Source organism: Morone saxatilis, unplaced genomic scaffold, assembly GCF_004916995.1.
Source record: "Morone saxatilis isolate NCDOM2014 unplaced genomic scaffold, NCSU_SB_2.0 Contig17, whole genome shotgun sequence".
In the NCBI taxonomy this organism is placed as follows: Eukaryota; Metazoa; Chordata; class Actinopteri; family Moronidae; genus Morone; species Morone saxatilis.
Genome location: NW_023339729.1, coordinates 2731224 through 2739208, shown reverse-complemented (window position 1 = coordinate 2739208; position 7985 = coordinate 2731224). Strand labels below are relative to the sequence as shown.

General features: G+C 45.3%; 1 protein-coding gene across 1 annotated transcript in view; it reads left to right on the top strand.

Moving 5' to 3' along the window:
• The window catches only part of sorcs3 (sortilin related VPS10 domain containing receptor 3), a 219956-nt gene that overhangs the window by 85456 nt on the left and 126515 nt on the right, over positions 1 to 7985 (top strand). The window lies entirely within an intron of this gene.

Genomic DNA, 7985 nt, shown 5'->3' with positions numbered 1-7985 from the left:
TGTCCTTTCCTCACCTGCTCCTCTGGTGCTGTGAACGGTTATGTTCTTGTGTCATGCACGGTCAGACAGGACACTCGGGGTGGAGGATGCTGTTTGCCATGCTCTTGTTCTGGTGTATTATCTGATGTACTTCCCTTCCTCACCCCTCCGGGAATAAAATAAACACACATACACATGAACACACACCCCTGAAACAACAAGAGTGCTTGTAAAGAGTAAAGTTACACTAGCAAAAGGATGGGTAACACATCCCTGATGAGTTGAAACTATGTAACCCATTTTCAAATCTGGATGGATTGTGTAACACACACAGAGTTATTCATTTGTCTAAGTTTTAGGATGCCACACACAACAGCATGCTCCTGGACAATATTTGACCAGGTTTTTTGTGGGGAAATGGTGTACTTTAGGGAAATGGGTTGTCGCAGGTCAATTGACAAAACACCAAACCCTCCCTGAAACAGCGAGAGTCCAGTCATATAGCTTAGCAACTGTAACTAGGCACAGTAGGTCTGTCAAGCCTAGGGTTTCTCCAAATGTTGAAGTGGTGTGCATTGGGCTGTACGAGTCATACTCTGCATTCAAAGAGTCTGGAGGATGGTGCCTTATTATAGCCTTTCCAAAACCAAAAATACATAAGCAAAAGTGTAAGGAATGGATTAAATGGTATGTGTAAATCTGCTCTAATTTCTGCCAAACTAGCCTACTGCCTACAGTAGCCACCCCACCCAGCATTACTCCCAAGAACAAGGATCACATCATCAACTAACTACATTAGTTTGTAGAGTAACAAGTTACGTTAAAAAAAAAAAAAAACATTTGCAACTAGCATACATACATTGTGTGGGCCCGTCCTGGAATCAATCAGTGTTTTCAACTAACTGAAGCTAACATTAGCTCAGTTAGGTAGGTTGCTACAGCTGAATATGCCAGCTAAAATGACAGTCGCCACCTGGAGTCTCCAGTGGTAAATCTGCCCACTTTATCATTGCAAACAGCATTAGGGTGTGCGATACTGGAAAGCATAGTAGCAACAGTCACTAAGTAGGGTGCATGTTAGTGAATAGTCAATTCTGTGTGTCAACAGCACTACATTTGCTTGAGGCCAAGGAAATACTATTTATCTTTCTTTTTTTTCTGGAAAAACAGTAGTAAGAGTAATTTGTTTGTTTACTACTCAAGGACATTCAATCCCATTTTTTGTAGATACAGTTCAAATTTGCTTTTTGATTAGCCCCCCTTTCCAATAATGCAGTTCTGTACTTGAGTATGCAAATTACTGGTTCAAACCCCAGCAGCTCTATTTGCCCAAAGAGAAAGGAATGGTATTCTGTTTTTTTATGACAGTCCCCTAAAGCACACAATATTTGCATTTCTCAAAAATGCTTCCTCTGCCTAGCTTAAAGAAGTAGTTTTGCAATGATAAGTGATGCCAAAGTGACTGCTAGCCAGTTCTGACATTTAGATAGCTACCATACTACAAATTACAGTGTTTGGGTGTTTGAATACATTCAAAGAAAATGCAGTTCCCCTGATAATGTGCAGTGCAATACAGAACACAGCAGCTATAGATCATAAAACAGTCTGGATAATTAAATAATTAAATGATTGTTTCCTGATGAGCCTCTGGCTGCATTTCTAAACTGTCTGCACTGTCTGTCCTTACAAACTCTAATTACCTTTTCTCCCATCCTATTATACAACAAAAAAAACTCAGAAAAAGGGATCCTACAGTATGGTCTGGTTCATCTGGATGATCCCTCTAGTTCCTGTTGCATAAACACCCCCAGACATACCTCCTGTCACAAACACCACAGATGGCAGAGAGAGGACTTAATGAACTCAAGTTCTAGTTATCAAACTGCATTGCCCGACTTCATACTGCATGATCTCGGCATCTAACATACTGCCCCCCTCATGTTATATGCAATGATGCCTCCAAAGCCTCTTTTCTTTGTGGGAGCTCTCAAATAATCAATGCCTGCAATGAAGCAATAAGGATTCTGCTTGGAGAACAAATCCCCTTTAATAAACATACATGAACATTACATTTGAGTTAAATCAATACAACTGAAAACTTAAGGAGGATGCTGGGGTGGAAAGAGCTGAGGCAGCAAGCAGTGTTGACGTTATGGATGTATTAAGGAGAACTAGATAAAGCGTTCAAAGATGGGGTTGAGCCAGCTGACTTTCTGTTGGCTCCCAGCAAATATGAATGGGTTAAAATTTAAACTTAAATTTAAAATGTAACCATTCAGCTCTTCTACATGTTCCAAATGATTATGAACCAAATGGATCAAATTCTTCATTCTTTTCTAAGCACTGTGTATGGGAAAAATATATCTTTTGTGCATCACGTGCAAGCCCCTAGGAAGTGCACCAAACCTTTTAGTCAGTTTGATTGTGAAAGACACAACTGTAAAATGGTGGTGTAACATGTTTTTGAGCGTTATAGCTTCCAGCAAAAGTACTAATTTGACTATTTGAATTTGATCCATGCGTTCCGATAACAGTCTTGAAGAGCAGCACAATCAAATCCTCTTTCCCCAATTCACGTTAGTGGAGGGCTCTTCCGGATTTCTTTACAATGGCTTCATGCACCACTGAGCAGCTTTCAAAGGAAAGAACGGAGGCCCACCTCTGAAGCTGTATCGAGTTCTCTCTTAATACATACATGATGAATGTAAAAGTTGCACATGACTTGGTTTGGGGCTTATCTCCTTTTAGTTTGCAATTCAGGGTGGGGTCATTCATTCTGGAGAATGGTATTTGATTTTTCAGTCTCATTCCCAGGTCGTCAAATACCGGCACTTTGGAGTAAATGGGAAAAACAAACTAAAGTTGCTTGATGCACTATTTGATGGCGTCTCACAGCGTTGTTATGACATTGATGACCTGAGAATGAGTGTCAACAGTGTCTCTAGAATGACTGACCCCACCGTTACGTAAAAGTGGTTCTAGCTACTAGCTCAGTCAAGCACACTGTGGGAGGTTTTCATTCAAGCTTTGATTGGACAGACGGATCGGCCATTGAAGACAGTTTGGCGGCAGTTTTCTAAGCAGCTTTGGTGGACGACAATTGGACGTGGGAGTGGGAGTGAAGTTCAGATCAAGCCAACAACAGCATCTGAAAGCTAAAGGTTTTTCTGAACACTCACAAAGCTACAACTTAGTGAGTACCTGCATAAAATATTTGCAGCTAAAGTTTATTTGAGGCGAGCCAACAATATCAAAAGGATGTCTGAGTATTATCCTCTGCAACAAAGCTAATTTCTGCACACAAATAAGTGATGATTGGGCTCACATGAACCCTGGCACTCTCATCAGAGTTAAATGCACATGACAGTTTCACTTTAAGGGAAGACGTAATCAGGTGAAGTAACTTATCCGTGATGTGAGAGCAGGCATCCCTGTGGTTGAAGATCAGCGTTATTGGCAGCACTCCCAGCACTGTCTCACCCACAAACCTACAGTGAGGGGAGCAGCTGTCCATCTAGGCTTAACTTTCCAATATATCACTATCTGTAGAGGTGCAGGATTGTGTATTAATCTTCATTTTAACAGCAACTAAAGAGGCATTTGAGATAGGAATGTTACAAGTAGAGGGAGTTGAAGGAAGGGGAATTGATAGAGGAATAAAAACAAGACAAAAGGCGAACTAGCCCTTGGAGCAGCCATTTCCTTGAATCAGCTCAACTGCGGCAGTGCTGAGAAACCTTGCTGTCCCATGTCAGCTCTGGCCCGTGATTCATCTCTCTGTTGCTGGCTAATTGAGATCACAGCTCTGATAGGGTTTGAAGTGGAGCAGTTGGAGAGAATGTTTATCACTTCACGGGAAGACGTCCCAAATGGCAAGTCTAACGCTGCCTTTTTGCAAAGGTCATGGCGTGGCAACACCTCAAAGTGCCCAGTCAGTCTGTCAATTTTAATGAACATCCTGACCTTAAACAATGAAAGCTGATCAGTCAGCCCGTGCATATTTTTCAAAGGAGTCGTCATACGTGCGTGGTCGGGAAAAAGAAATGAAGGCAAGCTATTCATTGTTGACTATAAATCAACTCAGCAAAACAAGTCTTCTTCAAAGTTGCTCAGCCTCTCTCATCTGGCCTCTGTAGAATTGTCTCTCTCTGGATAAAAATGTATCAAATATGACAAGCCCTGTACTCATTTGCAGGTATTCAGATGTGGGTAAATTAATGCCAACAACAAAGTCAGGTTGTATTTCCCTCCTACACGTTATGAATTTAACACATCCTATACTTGTACTTTTTGCAAAACAAGCCTATGTAGCGGTTGTTTTCTGTATTTCTACAGTGAGTTTATTGAAGTTATGCTCACAGTATGTTACTGAATTACTGAGCTGGAAAGCCTGAGGATAAGCTGATGTTAATCTCGTTTTGTACCAATACAACACACAAAAGCAAAAGTCCAGTTCTCATTTCTTATTTTGTGTTCAAACTACTACGAGACAGATATTGTTGTAATTGTAAATAAAGGTGAGGTTATTAGAGATGTTTAGTCGGAATAAACACTTACTACTCTAACTGAACTAACTATACTCAGTCAAGATTGCAGCATCCTGTGTGACCACTTTGCAAAAAATCACTTTACAGCCCAGCTGGTTCATGGGGGCTTGATAAGAACATGGCCGATCTGCAAGATTACAACTGAACCGTCGGCAGCCTCATAGCTGATATTGCTAGTAAACAAGCACCGACTGAACAAATCAGAATCAAATCAGTGTGGTTTCGATCATATCGTTCCAGCTGGTATGACGGAACAAGCAGGCGTGACAGAGCCCCGCTCAGTTGGGTATACCACCATATTGCAAAGGGTCTGTTGGATGTACAGTTTGAAGCCCATTCTCACTCCCAAGTCGTCAAATATGGCAGCCTGGTCTGTGGCCCTGTGATTCAAAGTTGGCCGCTGTATGTAAACCTCTAGCAACATTTAAGAATGCACTGATTCTGCATAATGTTTTGATGTTCCCGTGAAGTCAGGTGACGTAATGTAAAACACTAGAAAGTCTGCATAATGGAGGATGGACGACACAAACAAACACTTCCACCCAGAAGACTGTTCATGTCCTAGGTGAAACCAAAATTCAACGTTGATGTCTTTTTAGCTAACCCTACTTATTTTAACCCAAACCACAAGTCATTTTTGTGCCTAAACCTAACCAAAGTGCAACCGTTCGAAGTCACAGAATGTGAAATGTTTCTTAGCAAGTCTTTCTTATTGCCAACCTGCCCAGACATTGCATGTTAAGCCCTGCACATGCAAAACTGACACTAGAGGGTACTTACAGCATCCTTGTTTGCTGCCGAATTGGATGAGTTGGGAGTCAGAACGCGTTGGTGTATGATTCAGTGAGAAGAGCAGGTCATAGTTGCTCCCTCAGATCCACTATGAATCTTAGTTTTGTCAGATTGAGCTCGCAATGGTGTCCGCCTCAAGTGACCAAGTTGCCCACAACAGTCTATATGTCACTCTCATCACCCTTTCATGCAGCAACACTTTGCTGAGCATCAGAAACTTCTGAAGGTGCAGGACTGCAGTGCACATGTCTGAAGCGTTGAGTGAGAGGGTGAAGAGGAAGGAGAGAGGCCAGTCCCTGTGGGGCCCCAGTGTGCTGACCACCCTGTCCGACACAAGTTCTGTAGCCGTATGTATGTGGTCTGCCGTCAGCTAGTCCACATCCAGGAACGATGGGGGGCTCACACCTGCATTCACGTCATATCCTATCACCAGTAAGAGTGGACGGATGGTCTGAAAGCACTGGAGAAATCAAAGAACTGGTCTCACAGTGCTCGCGGCTTGTTCAGATAGCTGTAGACTGTTTCAGAGGTAGATGATACGCTGTCCTCAAGCTCCCAGCGGGCGTATGCGACTGCAGTGGATCAGTGAAGGGCCTGACATAGCCTTAAGCTTCAGCGAGCTCTCGCAGGTCTCTCATGATTGGGAGTCAGGCGTCTCGTAGTCTGGGGCCGCTCCGTGCGGGAGCGCGTCTTTCTGGCACAGAAGAGCGGACGTGCTTCCACAGCACCGGGCACCTCGGAGGTGGCAGGCTCAGCTGAAGACTAGACCTCGAGTACTCCACACACGCTGGGGGCAGCTTTAAGCCTGCGGACACTACACCCATCGGCGACTGCAGCTTTGCGGTGGGTTCTGGTCAGCTGTTTCACCGGTCACGGCGTGAAGCCTGCTAAGGTGACAGATGTGGGGAGGGGTGAGATCTGCAGGTTGTGGAGGCAGTGATGTAGGCAGGGGGGGTGGGTGGTGGGTGTGATTGAGGTGTGGGAGCAGACAGGTGGTCTGCGAGGAGGACAGGAGTAGGGGGAGGTAGGTGGCGTTGTTGGAGCCAGCAGCAGAGACTGTTTGGGGGATGGCGAGTATCCAAGACTATTGAGAAAAAATAGGTCAGTTCATTGGACGGTCCAATGACCTCCACCCCATGACCAGTCTTCTGAACCGATGATGGTTTCATGCACTCACACTCCTATGTTCTTGTTGTGGAGTTTATTCCTCCAGCTTTCTCTATACTTATCTTTTGGCTCCCTGAGTTTATAACTTTGGTACCCCTGCCACTCTCCTCACCTCGAATTCACGGTTGCCTCCCTGCACGCCCTCTTCTCTCTCATTCAGGAGGCCTTATGGTCCTTGGTACCAGGGTTTATTCGTGGCGAACAGTGACAGTCTAGCTGGAACTTGCAGTCACACAGAAGCTTCGAATGCTAATCCAGGTGATACTTCTGTGGAGCCATCATCATCCCGGTGGGGCCCAGTGTGCAAGGCATCCGAGCCTCACTTCAACAGCCCTGAGTGCCCTCATAAGTCCCCGACACCTCCCTTCAACAGTCTTGTGGTCGGTAGGCTTCCTCTTCCCAGGGCACATAGCCAGGTTTGAGGGAACAGTGCTGATCATGACTGCAGAGGCCGGGACGAAAAGGAGATGTATGCGTCCTTAATGTTAGCTACCTCACCGAATCCAGGGTCCTCTCCTCTCTGGTAGCAGTCTCACATACGTTCTGCAGTGCAGAACTCGTTATGGTGACACTATGTCACAAGTGCCCGACATATGATGAAGGGCATTGGGGTTTGAGTTTTCGTGCTTGGAGATGCGACCCTGGAGTGAATGATGCTGCGGCAGATGTGGTTTTGCAAGGGAGGGATGTACAGGCAGCAACATGTGGTGCGGGAGCTTTTTCTAGGCAGGAGGTAGTGGACGGTATCCACGCCAGCGTTCAACATCCGGGGCTCAGAGCTGGTTCTTTACGTGGTGATTGACCCGTGTTACGCCACTCTGCTGTTTAGCTAGATCCGGCAAGCCCCCTCGCTTCTTCCGCGTAGCCACCTTGGTATCCCGGTGCGCCGACGGTGTGGAGCTCCCGGAGAATCTGTCGTAATGGTCACTGTGTAGCCATGTCTCTGTGTGAACAATCAGACTGATGACTGTACTCCGGGTGGCTCCGGGTCGAGGCGCGGGGATGAGCGTGTGCATGTAGGTTGTGCTTAGCAGGGTACAAGGGCGTACGTATTTTCCATATAACAACAGGAGGGGAGACACAGTCTTAAATCTTCTCCTCGGTCAATAAGCACGCCGTCCGTCTCGGACCTCTTCTATCCCAGATATGGTTTCCTCGTCTGCAACTCGGTGTGTTTTCCGTCAAGGTTCAGGTGGTATTTCAGCTTGGCTGGTCAGTACGCGGCGGCAGTTAGTGCGGATCAGCTGTTCTCCGGAGTAAACAGAAGGCAGCGGGGGGTGTCCGGTGGAGCGGGCATGATAAAAACAACACGAATTGGAAGCATGAAATCTTATGAGAACGACCTCTGATTGAGAGGAAGAAATTCACAGAGTTTAACAGTTGAAGAAAAAAGAACAAAAAAACGAGATAGGAGTTAAGAAGTTAAAAAGCTAATCAAAGGCTGGAGAACGTTAAAGCAGCATGCAGCTTTCGCGCTATCCGAGGCGATATTAGACGTCC